This window comes from Argiope bruennichi, chromosome 8, assembly GCF_947563725.1.
Source record: "Argiope bruennichi chromosome 8, qqArgBrue1.1, whole genome shotgun sequence".
NCBI lineage: Eukaryota > Metazoa > Arthropoda > Arachnida > Araneae > Araneidae > Argiope > Argiope bruennichi.
This window is the reverse complement of record NC_079158.1, coordinates 94,259,111-94,276,593: the sequence shown is the minus strand read 5'-3', so window position 1 is coordinate 94,276,593 and position 17,483 is coordinate 94,259,111. Positions and strand designations below refer to the sequence as shown.

The following is a 17,483-nucleotide window of genomic DNA, read 5'->3' as shown; positions in this document are numbered from 1 at the left end:
AAAATGAAACTATATATATATTCTCAGACTTTTAAATCATAAAAATAAAACTGTTATCAAAATTCATTACGATTTTGATATAATTTTTAAAATGCTAGAATAACCTGATTTTCGAAAGTCGATTTGTAGAATTTAAATATACAGTTTTTTATTATATTCTATATTTAAAGATATCTATATTCCTGTATTTTTCTGGTAAACTTTGATATAATATGTATATTCAATGATATAATTTTGAATATTACCTAAATAATTTTCAGGGCATATTTAGAATAATTAGAAAGGATGATATAGTAAAAATTTTGAAAAAAAAAACTATAATGAAAAGAATATTCTGTGGTATATTCTGTCAAGGTTATTTTTCATAAATTATTAACAGCTTTCAATAATAGAATAATATGAAGGCTGACGATATCTTTATGTGAACTGAAAATTAAACTTATTTGAAAAAAAAAATTATCTGAGATTTTTTTCCCCAATCATACTTAATTCTTTTTATGAATATGTGTCTTCTTCGATTGCATGATTAAAAAAAAAAAAAAGGATTCCTGTTAAAGATTTTTTTAAGTATTTTAAAGACTTACTTGTGAATTGTTTATATATATTACTTTACCTTGATTCTGAAGGACAGAATTCATTTCGCTGATCATTTGCATCCCAAAATCATTAAAAATCCATCATTCAATGTATCAGTAAATTAACTGGTCTTGTCACATATAATTATGTTGCTCTGAAAAATTCAGAACGTGCCATAGGTTTTAAAATTCGTTCAAATGGTTTCAAATTTGACAGATTAGATATTTATCTGAATCTGATGATGATTATTTGCAGATGATTTTGTTTTGGTTATTCTTCAGATGAAAAAAAAATCTCATTTTAGATCTTAATAAATAATAAATCGTCTGTATAAATCTCGAAAGTTTAGTTAATTACTGAGAATTAAACTAGGACGGAGTTATTAAAGATAAAAACCTGTTTATGTATAATATTCCTAATGTTAAAACTGCATTTATATAAAATATTATAAAATGCAAATCCTTTTATAAGATTGTTTCTTACATTGAAATAAAATAGAAAATAAAAACGATAAAGTACCTAGCTCAAAGTCTTAATATTGTCCAGCAAAGGGACTTATAAATTTCATTATTTCAAACTCGTCTGCATTAAAATTTCTATAGGATGAATTATAATTGAAATAAAAATTGCACATATCGTTGAAAAGGTAAAATTTAAAATCTTATGATGATGTAATTTTTTTCGAAATAACTTTTTCCAAAGTTTCTGTGGAGAAAAGGCAAAATATCAGTTAATATTTCAATGTTTGTAGTGACTGCTATCGTCAAACAACTGCTTCTTTGCTGGCAAGTGCTTACCTCTTTTTGAGCGATTCAGGCAGCTTACAGCTTTTTCGCTTTCAGAAATGAAATCAATATCATAGAAATGGTAAAATTTCCAATTTTTAAGTTAGTTTTGAAAATATTTTTTTAGATAATTTCATCTGAAGCAAATGCGGAAAAAAGATGAAATTTTGATTTTATTAATTAATTGAATATTTAATTAATTTTTGAATTTTGGTTAAACTCAGTTGTTTAAGAAGCGATATGGATATATAATTTGTACAGTAAAAAGCGGTAAAAGGATACTTCAATTTACATATATCGCGACACAAGAGCAAGAAGGACAGAAATTTTTACCTTCAGGGATTTTACTATGAGATTTTGATAGGGATTTTTTTTACACGTGTAGACTTAGTAAGGAGAATCTTTGGTATCTTTAAAAGAATATAGTAAGCATTAGGGATTTTAATCCTTTCACTAGGGAATTTGATTAGGAAATAAGTGACCATTTTAGATGAAGTTAACATGGGCTAAATTAAGTTAAAAATTAGGAAATTAATTAGAGTTTAAATTATATCAAGATATGTCATTACATAAATATATATTATATAACTATAATGGACTTATATAAAAATTTAAAAATTATGGAAAAATTAATTTAATTTTCTATTGTATTTAAGTATCAGTATGATGTGAGGGGAGGATAGTAAGACTTGGGCTTCGAGTTCGAACGTCAAACAAGCTCCAGATTCCAAATGCTATTCTCACTAATTTTTGCCTTGAATTTGAAGTTGAAGCTAGCAGAAAATGTTTTCGAGGATTAAATGTACTTCTACTAGTGTGACGAAGGAGTTCCTACTTAACGGTCGTCCTACAACGTTAAAAGTTGTTTACAATGTTCGTCTCACAACAACACTTTATTTCGATTAAATACGTTTCTGCTAGTGTGACCAGGGAGTTTCGATTAAATTATGGAACTACCACGTTAAAAATTTACAATATTGGTCTCAAAATAACCTTTTATTTCCAAATCACACATTAATGTAACGAAACACTGACATTTTTTTATGTAAAAGCAATTACACTTTTTTCATGTAAATGTAATTTTTTTATTTAAAAAAAAATTCGATTTTTATAAATATTATAAAAATACATTTTGTAACATTTGTATTTCTTAGGTGCAGCAGCAAACCGTTTTTCAAATTGCAGGCTGAAAAATTTTTCTTGAACATATTCTGAAAAACGCGTCTTCTTTGTGCAGTTTATTCAGTTGTCTACAACAAATAGTGAGCACACAACCCAAAATGAGTTAATGTTTACAATTTCAGATAAATTATGTGTAAATTTTATTATAGAAGTATTTAGGATATAGGAATAAATATATGAAAAACTGAATGAATTTAACGAAAGATAAGAAACTAATAGAGATATGGACGCATAATAGAATATTTTATTATTCAGAAAAACTTCTATTATATTCACAAATATAAACTTTTCAAGCGAATGTAAGTGAAACATATGATTACAATAACGATTAAAATCTATATCAGTAAAATACAAAGAATGATCTGAAAATTAAAATTTTATTGCTATATATTTTCATGCAATGCAGGAAAAAATTTCATAATATTTTAATAGTTTCATTTAATAAGAAGGATCTGTACTTCAATCTTCAATTATATACAAAAGGTTTTTATTTTAACTCAAGTCTTGTTAAATTATCTCATTTTTCTGTCTCAAACTGTTTCGTAGAAAAATAATAACATGAGAATGTTTCTAGTCTGGCAAACTATCTGTCAATTGCTTCATGTGGCCAGCTTAATTTAATTTTCATAATTAAAAATTATGCAAAACACCTCTGAATGCTATATCAGCGGACCCAAATTATCAAATTGGGTAAGAAGTTATTTCTTGGATAGTAAATGTTCATTAAGAAAGAAGTATTAAATTTTTTCTATTACTTTCTTCATAAAAATTAATCGAAATTTTAATATCTATCCTTACAACTGTGAAACATTTTATCTCACAAAAATGTTTTAAAGAAATTTTAAAAATTAAAAATAAAATTAACTATGCTATTTTAAAATTAATAACAAAATTAACTCTGCAATTTTAAAAGTAATAATTAAAACTAATATTTCTAATCCAATTTTCGTACAATTTTTGCAAAATTTAATAGATTTTAAAGTTTATTTTTCACAATTACTTTTCATTGTTTTAATATTTTAATGTTTTATAGATATATAACACGACATTAAAAAAATAGTTTTTATGCATGTTAACGCTGCAATATAATTAAGAGTGATTTTATTTTTAAAAATAAAATTCGTGCATTTCACTTTTCTAAGAAAAACGACGAATCAAGCTAAAAACTTAATCATTCATCATTAGGTTTCCATCATCATTAGGTTAGGTTTACATCATCATTAGGTTTCGGACTAGAGGTTCGAATAATATTTTATTTTTTTCATCATTCTATCAGAAAAAAAGTGAGTTGACCAAAATTTGAAGAATAAATATGAAAATAACGCATGTATTATGAACAGCTCAAAGTAAATTCAAGTAAGAAAATTTCAAATGAAATATTTTAAGTAAAGATTATTTTCTTCGATTAATTTTGCTTTCACATGTTGAAAGAATTTCAAAACGGGAATCGATGAAAAGTTTCACGGTCGCCATAATTTACAATTCTAACCCAGTCGGGGTGATACCCACACTTTACGAATACCTGTTTTGGAAGAAAAAAAATATTATCTGCTTCTACTAAATTTGGTAGGGAGACATATCAAATTTATTTTATTTTTTACATTTAATTTTGTTTTGGTAACTTTGCAGTATCATTATCTACAAAAAAAAAAAAAAACATCTGCCTTCCGATCGATTTTACAAATAATCCTCTTCGGGAACATGTGTTTTTCACAAAAAATTAAAACCTCGTCTTGTGACCCGGTACGTGCCCGATCTTTGTCGGAATGCTTATTAATTTGTAGCAAGACGTATAGTTTAACTTTCACGGCTCATTTCATAGTTGGAGGACACACTCTGTATTCTGAAGGCAGAGTTCTATCGTTCTTGAAGAAAGCACAAAGAACTGTGATGTGTGAGCTAAACCAGTAGGAGAAACATTCACTCACGAACAAAGGCGTATAATTTGAAGCAGATGGTCAATTGTTCGTTTTTGGGTTTCTACACTTTCAACACCATAGTTCAATTCACTTAAGTAGCGTGCGTTAAAGTGTAAAATGCTGTATAATTACTGTAATGCAGCTTGGCGCTGCTATTTCGTTAATGCCAGATGATAGACACATTTGACGTCAATATCATCGGCCCATTGATAAAAAAAAAAAATCTTTCTTTCAGCATTGCTGACTCGTGGCTGCAAAACTGATTGGGTATATGTTTAAAGAAATAGCTTTTTAAAAGTAATTCATTAAAGATGAAGAAAAAAAGTAGAAGAATAGAAATTGCTTGATTTAAACTGGGAAGCAATTTTGATTTTTAAAAGTCTGGATGAAAGATTTCTCAACTTAATTGCTTGAAATGAAGCAACCCAGAAAATATATAAAATTGGAGACTATCTGAATTTCTCCACTTAAATTTGAAGTAATAAATCAGTTAAATTATGTTTTTCTTAATGGTTATAAGCCTCCTTAAAATTTACATAATTTTAATTTGCATTGAAATGTATTATAAAACCGCATATAAAATCAATATCTGAAAATCTATATGTGTGATTTTATATCCTACTAATACATAATCGTAGTTTTAAAAAAAATTCAAATCAGTGTTTGTTTGGATTTGACAGTGCAAATGAAATGTACAAAAAAAATTTCTTAATCATAAAATTATAAAAATTGAAAGATTTTTGGAAACAATATTAATTAAGATAAAATGAGATTCGTTTTAAATATTTATAACTTTATTGTCTTTTCTACGTTTCAGAAATAAGAAAAAAATCATTTATTACAGAAATATGTTTCTACCGAATATGTGTATTTGTGAAAGTTCGTTTTTTGTATTTTCTGTTCAATTAAATAGATAATCAAACATAGTCACACAAAGAAATTCAATCAATTTAAGATAATCAAAGCAATAATTTCAAAAAAAAAATAGTATTGATTAAATTGAGTCTATAATGAATGTGATAAAATATAGTTATAGTAATTAAATAGGCTTAAGTATTATGATTTTCACTGTGTTTTGTAAGTGCATTACTGAATATGAATAATTAATTCGGTGATATTCTAGACCATAAATTATTCATCTACAAATAATAATAAAAATAATTATCCTGTATATCACCTGTAAAATAATTAAATAAAAATTCCTTATAAAATTTCTTTTGTTTTATTCCCCAAGCCATTTTATAGCTTTTGGAAGATTCTATAAAGGTTCATAGTAAGTTACATTATTTTTAGGTTACTTTTCAGCAGCTGCAATGAATATAATCTTTGTGGGAATATATAATAAAATTGCTGCTCAAGTTTTACTAACTCTTCAAATGAAGTATAAAAACAATTCATGCAGATGGTTTCAAATGAGCTTTACCAGCTGTTAATTCCGATGGGGCTAATAAATATTCAAAAAACTCTTGCAGCTGTTTTAGAATATGCAATTAAATGTTAATTATAATATATCGTAAATATGTGAAATTAATATTCTCAAATTTTGACTTATTATAATTTTTTAAGAATTTGTTTTCATTATTTGCTTACGTATAGATTTAAGCTTTTATAATTTTGATAACAAAATGATGACATTTTCAAAATTTGTTTAAATTGTTCATGTTCGAATAAAAATTGAGTGTTAACAGAAAAAAATTGTGAAAAATTAAGTTAATATTCTCTTCTAATTAAGAAAGAAATTTTGTTTCACAACATCTTTTGAACAAGTGCAGATAGGGAAAATGGCTACTGCAATTTTCAAAAGACATTTGTTTTAGAACTGGAGGTATTAAAAGCCATATCTCGTCTTCAAAATGGCGTATCAAAGTTGTAAGCATGCTTAGACTACTCGTACATAACTATAATGACATGCATAAAAATTTCCAAGCTGAAGTTGAATCACATATCAATTACAATAGTGATATAATGATGTATTTTACTTTATTCTGATGAATCGAAGGTTAGGACAAGTCTTTCTTTCGGATTTCATAAAAAAAATTTCTTATTTGCGGGATTAAATATTTCAAAGTAATATGTAGAGTAAGACGAGATATAATCGAATAGGTGAAGAAAGCGTTGAAAGTGGATACACAGAAATACTTATTGATGTTATTAGTAATGTCTACATTTCCATCAAACAACACTATGAATATCGCTGGAATCGCATCGCCATGTATTTTCATTCGTTTTACAAATTTCTACATTTTTATAAACTAATTTGAATTTTGAGAATTGAGTTGATTTAAGAAAATTTGATATCTTTAATACTAATAATGATGTATGTGTGTGTGTTCGGTGTTCTGTATATCAGGCCGTTTGAACTAGACCTACCAAAAATGGTACATATAATACATTAAAAGGTGGGAATGTACACATCGAAATAGAATTAAAAAAATTTTAATTAGAATTTTGATTGAATACAAATTAACCGATATTTTTATGTTTCCCACCATAATTTCCAAAAATACTATAGTACAAAATTGATTTTTACTTCATATTAAAATTCAAAAAAGAATTATTTTTATAATAATTCTAATTTATATTCTTGCAATTTCTTTTTCTGAATTTTGAAGATTTTTAAAAATGTTTTTTGTCTAATTGAATCAATTGTCTTGAGATACAAATAATTTTCATTATTTCTCCAACTGTTGAAATCTAAGAAGGATTCTATTTAATATATATATTGTCTACAAGACCAATAAAAAATTTATAAGGTGAATAAAAAATATTAAAAACTAATTATAATACAGCGAAAGTTAGAAGATCAATGAAATGGATATTTCTGTTTTCAATAGCGCTTTGAGGTCATGAGACTGGTTTCCATTAGGGAGGCTCATGTACAGAATGAACGAGATATATATTATGACAGCTAAAATATCACTACTTTAATGTCTAAAAATTGTTGGAATCATGGTATGAAGTTATATTTAATTGAAATGAAATATGACAAATATCCCCGTCAAAGTTATCTCCAAAGGTGACCCCATTATCTCCAAAGGTGACTACCATTTAATAAATCGTAACTGTTCTAAATATTCAAAATATGTATTTTTTTTTTTACTGACCGTTTATTCTAATGGCGTCCTATTAATTGTTTGTTAATTCATCAGAAATCAATAAATAATGTGAAGATGTAAAGTATAATCCAAAGATTTACGCTTTATGTAATTTCAGTCAAAAAATGTATTTCTAAAAAAAATATGATATATACATTTTTACACAGTAGTCTTGTGCTAATAAAAATATATTTGAAAAAATATTCTTGGTACTCTTTCTAAACAAAAAAAGTATCGCATTTTGATACTAAAATTATGAAAAATATCACTGGAAAAAGACCCACCAATCAGTTCAATACTTTTTAATGAGGCAACTAATGAATAACATATAATAATCGCCAACAAAACATCATAATTCAGTTAATTCTATTCACAGATGAATATAATTTTTTTTTTGTTTAAATTGTTAATGTAGCAAGAATATATTATTTATATGATTAATATGGTTATGAGATTATATAAATGTTTAAGATTTCATAGTTTTTTATAAGTTCATTTATTGATTCAAACGGCATAAAATATAAATACATACGTCATTTAAAACATTTTTCCAATTACAAAATGTTCCATTCGCTCACCGTTCAGAAATTAACATTAAATATTGGCCATGATTAGAGTGAACATCTTGCTTATAAAAACTCTGCTTATTAAGCATAAATCCGTTCCATGCTTTCGTACGTAGCCAAGTTTATCCTCACGAATATGCTAATTAATTAAGGCAAACCAATCTGCTTTCCTTTATAGTTATTTCACCTGCCATAATTAATGCAACAGAAGATATAAACTTCAGCATTAAAATTTATTTCTCAATAAACAAAAACTATATCCGGTCTTTATGTTTGGAACCTCGTCGAGACGGTATTACAGTCAATTAAAGTAATGAAAAAGCGGATTAACGGCAGTATTATTATTTTTTTCATAAAGATGAATTATGTTTTGCATTTTTTTTAAAAAATATATCTGTCTTCAAAAAGGGCCGGTAACTGATAGGATCGTTTTCGAACATAATGGTACGTCATCGGTATGAATCCCGTTATTACATTGTCAATAATGAAGGAATATAAATCTTCAGTCGTCATTTTGTTTAGATTGATGCGACGATAGGAAGCACGAAGCTTTGGAGATATGCCGCATAATTTAGCTCTATCATCTGAAACAATAGCTGGAAATCGAAGATTCTTCTTGCGTAATGTTAAATGTTTTTCGAATGAAATGATTCATGAAAAGGAATTTCTGTAATTTTTAATTTTAATACTTATAATACAGTATAAGCATTTATAAAGAGAAAGAATAATTTAACCTTACTATGCATTGTGTAGCCATTTGGTTACACATTTTTATTTCCATTTATAAACTTCACATGACTATTCCAAAGAGCAAAAGTGAGTGCTTGGACATCCTTTTTTAAATGCCTTTTGATAAAAATTTATAGAAAATGCATGACAATAGAGGTACTAGAATTAGATTTAAATTAGAAACTTGGAAAAACAACAAGATGGCTGTTGTATAAATAGTTTCTACCATTGAAATATATCAAAATATTCTTCTTTTGTATTGCAAAAAAAATATATTGGTTAAAAAGTGAATTTTATTTTTATTGTAAAATTGCTATAATGTGATCTGTGTCATTGGGATATTGTTTAATTGATCATGTAGCCATTTGGCACTAAAATTTTTTTTTAATTTCACAAAAAAATAATTAAAATTTTTTAAAAATAATTTTCCTAGATTATATTTAGCGATTCAAAACATATATATCTATTTTTGTAAAAAAATATCATGCACTCTAGAGTAAATAAGAAAATTTTAGAGATATTAAATTTATATGTTACTGCCAATATATAGAATATATGAAATGCGGGTTTTCAATTTATAGAATATATGAAAACCGGCATTCGACAGCATGCCTAGATGCTATATAGAATGCCGTAAACTAGCCAGCAACGTATGAAACGATTAACATTTCACACAATTCCAAAACCTTCTATAGAATATCAAATTACAAACCGGCAGAATATGGTATAAATTCCCAGTATAAAATGTTCAAAAAGCCTGAATGAAATTATAATCGATAATGAGTTAAACAATATGATGATGATATGTTTAGCGAAGTGTGTTTAGTATGTTTAAATAAGACTATTACATACATGCATGCACAAAGTGCCGGTAAAATTTCACACATTCTGTGGCTTTGCTAATAAAAATGATAAAATGGATATTTTGTGTATTCTTTGTTTCAAAGTTGAATAATATTCTTATCATGACCCTCCTCTCATACTTTGCCTAAATAATATTTATTATTCTATAAATATCTAGATATTTAGATATAATGCCTAGGAAAAGTATATAATAATTGTTATACTTCATACTTTGTTTAGAAACACCTGTCATCCAACAAAATGCGTAGCTATTCTATTATTCTATGAACACTAGAATTCCGCTGTTCTATATATTGCCAATAACATATGCATAATATTCATTATCATTTCGTATAGTAATGTTTTTTAAACCATGAGTCTCAGTTTCAAATAAGATTATATTTGTTAGTTTTGTTTTTTTTAAAATTTTTGGTGGGTTAATGTTCTGTCTTAAAGATTTCAGGATGGATTTCGTGAAATGGATAACAATAATGAACTCGATATCTGCTCACATTAAGTATAGTACCGAAGAATTTAGCAATAGGATGCATACATAGGAGATATTTGATCGAATCAAACCTGTACACTTTCGGTGTTGAAGTCGAAATGCAACCATAAAGCTTCATCAGACCTTAGAGTGAAAAAGAATGCCACTTTTATAAATTAAAATTCCAGATAAATAAAATTATTTTTTTATCAAATATTATCGTTCAACATGCGTATTTTAATTATATATTTCAAAATTCATTGAATTTTTTCCAAACTAAATTTGTGAAAAATAAAAAAAAGTATGAATTAATCATAAAAATTTAGGAATCCTATTAAGTATTTTTATGATACACTTTCAAATTGATAAAAAAATGTTTTAATATGCCATTCATTTTGTTAAGATACTCGATAATGAAATATAAAGAATGATAAGAATATGATGATTTGAGAGGATTGAGATTTTTTCCAAGTTTTTAATTTATTTTATTTTAATTAAAAAAGCAATGTAACTACTGCTGATAAAATAGAAATATACATTTTATCCCCTATTTTTAAAAAATTTTATTCGCTTTCAAACCTTCTCTTTCTATTTGGATGTAATCGCAAAAACACAAACCTACATTAATTTTTTAATCTTATTAATACGAAAAGCTTAGATTATCTAACTCATGAAACTCTTTGAATGTCTTTAAAATTTTATATGCCATATTAATCGTCGATTTTATATAGCACTTAAATTGTATAAGACCTATTATACAAATTACATAATTTGGACAAAAAACAAAGAGTTTTTCATTCACAATTTTTTGAAACAAAGTTATTCATATAGTAAATTTACTCGGCTCAAAATAATTCATATGGTAAAGACATTACCCAGACTTCGAAACACATTTGTTGTACTGTCTTTCAGCTTCATTTGAGCATATCTCATTTGACTGACAGTTCAGCAACCTGAAGCCTTCATATGAGTGACAACTCCTTTACCCGATTTATTAACTTGATAGGGGTAGCTTGTACAACTGCTTTTTATACTAATGGTCAATTAACTTCCAATCAGATGAATTCATTTTTTTTTTTTAAACTCGACTCAACCAGATATTCCGTTGACTAGTCTTACAGCTCTGGAGATTATCAATGATGAATTTGGAGATTAGAAAAACTTTTTTTTCTATGAAATGGAAATATTAACAAGGAATATATGTAGTAATAATATAAAAGCGATTTTAAAAATATCCTATCATTTTAATACTTTTTTAAAACCTTAAACTTGAAGTTAAATGCTTTTTCTTATTATCACTAAATCTGCTAACTATTGAATTTTCTATCAATATCAGTATTATTTCCGAATTTATTCATTATAATAACAGTAGATAGTAAATATAATGATTATTTACTTAGGTATTTTAATTCTAATGATTCTTTATGAACATGAATAAGTGTCAATTTTATTATTAAAATTAAAATAATCATTCAAAATTCTTCTTTTATCTATATTTTATAAGTACTATTATCTGTAAGAAATAGCTAACAAATGAATATTTACTTGAAAGTACACTATTTAGAAATTTTCATTAAAAAAAACAACTAAATTCTGTATTGTATTTTAATTTTGAGTTTAAATTAACATTTTGCCTTCAAAAGGTTCGCGTAAAAATAATTAAAAAATAATATAAAAACATACATATGCAATTAATTAATGAATTAAAGCAATGTGCAAACATATTTAATAAAAAAATGTTTGGTCCTTAAAAATTAAAATATATATATATATGGCATTTAGTTTTGAAGTATATAGTTTACTTGCCTAATCGGAAAATTGTCCACAAATTTATTTACTAAAATAATAAACTAGTCAATAACTAAATAATACTATAATTCATTAGAAAATAATTCGATGTAATAATTTTTAATAGACAACAATTTAAACAAAAAAAAATTGAGAGACAAACTTCAGAAATATATTTAAAACATAACTTTGAAAAATATATTTAAAAATTTCGAATATTACAAAATAAATTTCATGTACTGCAAAAACAGGCATTTTATAATATGAACCTTTTATGATATCATTTTGCATTTTCACATAATGCAAAATAAGCATTCAATCTTCAAGGTGAAAATATAAAAATAATTGGGGAGATATGAAATATGCAATGTCTGACTCTACATATCATACGATCCATATATGATGTAATCTTTTGATTCAGAATAAATAATGAATACTAATTTAGAAAAATTATTTTTTTATATATTAAAAATATCATTTTTTTAATTTAAAATTTGAAAAATGATTCTTAAATGATAATAAAAATCATTTTGATTTAACTAATAATGATTAATTTAGAAAAAAAAGAATTTTTAAAACTAATTTTTATCAGATAGAATCAATTTGATAATTTAAATAGGATTAAAGATTTAAATAAGTATATTGATACTCAGAGAACACACCTTTTATAAGACATTATTTTAAGAAAATTAATGTTCACTATACGAACTTTATGAATGTTTAGTACTTTATCGATTTTAACACTGAACATTTTTTTCGACAAATATAAAGGGAAATTAAATGTAAAACAGATTTAGCAAATAATTAAATATAAGGAAAATAGTTTTTGTTTATTAAATTTAAAAATAACTAAATACGTCATTTTTTTATTGTAACTTATCTTATGATGCAAAAATCGTATTGATCACGTTTATGAAATGTTTAAATTTAACTAGTTTTTAGCATGGAAAAAATGCACAAATTCTATTCAGAAAATAAAATGGAAATATAAGATTTATTTATCTATTTTAAATATTCGAATAATTTAATCTTAAATGCAGAATTCCAAATTGGTTTATACTAATTTTTACATGTACATATTGGTTTATACATGGAATTATTATTACTAATAATTCCATGTGATTTGGCTTTTATTATATTATGATTATATAGTCATCGATTTATTCCAAATATTTACTAAAAATTGCTTTAAATATTTATTTCCAGAATAAATCATTTTAAACATTCATATTCTTGTTTTACAAAGTTAGCTTTGTAAGATCACTATGTACATAAACATTTGATCAGTATGTTTTTCATGATATTATGATGATATTAAAATTCATTCTTGGAATCATACTTGATTTTAACTAACCACAAGAAAATTCAAAAATATTTCATTTTTAATTATGAAACAAAATTGAAAGAAAATGCTAAAAAATTAAAATATATATATATTTAAAAAAATTTCTTCATTAATAAAAAAATTATAAATTATGTACATCATTTTATAGTCGTTGAAGTATAATTGAAATTTTGGTGAAAAACTTTATGAATTTGTCTTGACGTTCTCCATCACGTTCGTTGATGAACAGTCAATTTTTAATGGCGGCCAACGGGAATCCATTTTGAAACATTCCAACACTTTCGCTTAAAGATTAAGCTATTAGAGTTTGTTTTATTCCTTGTTTGAAACGAAATGAAACAAATAAGTGCCGAATGCTGAGAAAATTCAATTTGAAGAGATTAATTAAATAAATGGCTGATTAAGGGATTGGTCAAATCAACATTAATTAGCAAGTAAATTTTGATGCATTCAATTTTAATTAATAAACATTTCTTTCGAAAAGCTCATTATAATTTACAATCATTATCATGATAAAACAAATTCCTGAAATAAAATAAAAATGATTTCTTTTCTAAATCAGTAATTTCAAAATATTTTAAATAATGTATATATTATATTAAATAAATAATATTTTTATTACTTTACGGTGGAATGAATAAAAAAAATCACTTTTGAAAGCATTTTCTTGGTAATGCTTATATTTATAAGATTTAAAACTTATGCTTATATTGATAAGATTTAAGAAATGATTCAAATACAAATTACCATAACTTCAAATACAAAAGATGGCATTAAAATTTAGAAGTGGAACGTCAGAAATGGAATGATAAAATAAACGTTTTAATATTTATAAAATTATGCTTTACTTTATTTCATAGTTTCAATAGAGAAATATGATTTTCTTTAAAAATTTAAATAATAACAAGAAGACTAATAATTTTTCAATCATATAATTCATTCTTTATTTTGGAAATAAATTATCAATATCCATAAAGAGCAAAACATAATTTAGTTGGTATTTCAATATTTTGGTTATATAAAGCTATAGTGTTATTAAATAATTAAATCAAAATTTAGTGAACCGAATGAAAGTGCGATGCCAAAATCAAAATTATTTAGAAGAAAATGTAATCGTCAGGTTTGGAATAATACAATGGCGTTTTTATTTTTACAAAATTATGCAGCGTTTTATTCCAAACTTTCAGTAAAGAAATATAATTTTCTTCCAAAGTTAAATAAAAGTATGAAAATAAATAAATTTTCATTCGTATAGTTCATTTTTATTTTAGAAATAAATTATCAAAATCCATAAAGAATAAAACATATTTTAATTGGTAGTTCAGTATTTTGGTTATATAAAGCTTTAATATTATAAAATCAAAATTTAGTGAGATGAATGAAAGGGCGATGTCAAAATCAAAACTTAAATATTTAGATGAAAATGAATGAAAGTTTATCAGCTGCAAGCCATATATTAGCTTTTATGTTTATATTGAATAGAAACCTAATTGTTGTGGTGTAAAAAAAGTATAAGATTGCGATAAATTGTTACAATTCCGATCACTCATTAGTATCTAAAAAATATTCTCCCTACCTTTATAGATGCTGAAGAACTGTTCTATGAAATTTCCTTTATCAAACACACTTTTATTTTCAACTGTCACGATTGTCAAAAGTTATGACAGCTTGCCCAAAAAGTTCGCAACAGCAGCACTCTGCGCTTACTACTAGACAGATGCTCCGAGGGAAATGAAAACAAGCGCCGGGAACAATGATAACAATAACAATAATAATAAAATAAAAAGTTCTCACATCGTTCAGAACGAAGTTTCTCCCTGAAGAAAAGTATAACGAATCGTTTTCATCAGACACTGACACCGTTTTATATGCTGTCCAAACAAGAGCTCAAGGCGCCGCTCGGTTCTAAAAAGATGCGTCTCTCAGAAAACATTACCTTCGCGACCTTGGACAGCGCAGCGATAAGTAAGTAGCTCGTGCTTTTAGCCCTGACACTGAACTGGTCAGAAAAACGAAGAAAAATCGAGTTCTCCAGACTCTACTGACAGTTTTTCTGCTTTTCGCGCGCGCGGTTGCCTATTTATTTTGGAAGAATTTTCGCTGCTGCTGTATTCAAGGCATGTAGACCTCGGTGGTACATTGAAAAGTTTTGTAACATCCACTGCTGTTATAAGTTTTTTTCCTGCGAACACGTTGTGACGTCTCAATTTATTAATTTATTTAAACAGGTTTGAACCGACGGGCATGTGACGTATAACTATTACTAACCAATGGCGATTGTTTATCTTTCCATAGCCCCATCTACTGACAGACAAGTAAACTAAAATATTTCCACTCCAACTCGGGACCTGGAATTACATACACCAAATGCACACTTTACAACTCATTGTCAGACACGCCACTGCGACGAAATGGAGTTCTGGATAGACATCACAAAAGTCAGAACATTTGAATCCCCGATAATCTTTTTCGAACAACTTTTTCTTTGAGCGAAAGGAATGCAGTTTCTCCCTGTAGACATCCAGAGAGAAAAGGTGAGAGAGAGTCAGAGAGGAAAGCGGAATAAATTTTGAAAAGACGAAAAACAGATGACAACTGGCAACGATGTCAAATTCACTTCAGAGCAGCACTGACACGCAACATAGTTTCTGCTCAGTGTCGATTTTGATGCCTAAATATCATTTCTGCTTCGTTCATTCTGAGTCAAACTTCGCCCTGTGGACTGGCAATATCGACCGTTACGGCGCTCTGCAGTGGCGCTGCTGTGCGAGTGACATTGAATTTTCTTCTCTAATACTGATGTTTATTTGGCATTTTAGTTTTGTTTGTGGGTTTACTTAAATGGTCTCGGCACATTCACTGAAGCAGGAAGAGACATAATCATATGCTCTCTTAGTTTCTTTTAAATGGATTAGTAGTTTTATATCCTTTCCCTTGAAATCTCAGCTATTAGAATGAGAAAAAAAATTAGGATTTTTCTGAGAAAAAATCGCGATTTGCAGGTTTTAGAGTAGCTGTAATTTTCTATGTACTCGCCATAAAGCATTCAGATGATTTTTATGTAAATTGATGCGTAAGGTTAATAAATAAAAACTCAAAAAAAGTATTCATGAAAATAATAAAATGAATTGAAACCATCAAATATTTCGTAAAGTGTTGGAAAAGTTGTCTTTTTCACAGGAATTTTATAATTTATGAATTATTCTTGAATTTTTTTAAATCAATGTTTGCTTTTCTTTATAAGAAAAAGCGTTCAATTTTTTAATCTTTTTAACAATTGTATCGATGATATTTAATGCTTATTTTTTCTTTAATATTCTATTATTTTCGTAAATTTCGATTTTAATCGTTTTACATTTCATTATTCATTTTTAGTATATAAAATTTTTTTAATTTGAATTTTAAGTGTGGTTTATTTATGAACATTTTAAAATGATGACACAGAAACAGATTATTTTCTATTTGAATAATTTAATCTTATAAAGAATACACTTTAACAACATTTGAAGACCTAGCTACAATATATCAAATGGTCTTTATGCTGAGTTCCCTGTGTTATAATCATTAATAAAAGAACTGTGGCTACTTTATGAGTATTTGTTTATGATTATTTGTTTGTCAATAAAAATTACAATTTATTTATTAGAAAAATTTAAAAATTACCTTTGTTTTATTGCATACTAGCCGCCTTTGGCGACCAGCCGGTTCGCCAATCTTAATGTTCGTTAAAATTTTAATAATTAAATATTTTATGCAATTTCTACTTTAATAGCTTCATCATCAAAATATTTTAAAACTTCAAATTTTGATTATCATATAATTCATTCATAATATTATAAAGGCCTTCAGTCATAACGTAATATGTATCTCTCTCATTTTCTGTTAGCACCCGTAGAATTTATGCTTTAAATTAAAGTGGAAAGAATTTATCTTCAATTAATATAATAATATTTTTTACTGAAACAGAGCATTTTTTTATAATCTGATTACTGAAAATAGAGTCACTCAGCGTTTAAACTTTATGGGCAGTAAAGAATATCTTTTTTAATTTATGTAATATCTCAAGAGTTGGTCAACAAATTTTTCTTAGATTCATTATGAGCAGATCGATTAATTAACAATGTTTAAATTTAAAGGCATCCAACACTAAGAAAATAAAACGAATCGT

General features: G+C 26.1%; 1 protein-coding gene across 3 annotated transcripts in view; it reads right to left on the bottom strand.

The window, feature by feature from the left end:
- LOC129980820 (solute carrier organic anion transporter family member 74D-like) overlaps window positions 1-16,021 on the bottom strand; it is a 345,623-nt gene extending 329,602 nt beyond the window's left edge. Inside the window, exon 1 of one of the 3 annotated variants that reach the window (XM_056091219.1) lies at window positions 14,892-16,021. The gene's annotated coding sequence lies outside the window, so the exon portion shown is untranslated. The remainder of the gene's footprint in view (window positions 1-14,891) is intronic. The other 2 variants (XM_056091212.1, XM_056091214.1) reach the window with 2 other exon arrangements.
- Between the last annotated feature and the right edge of the window lie 1,462 nt (window positions 16,022-17,483).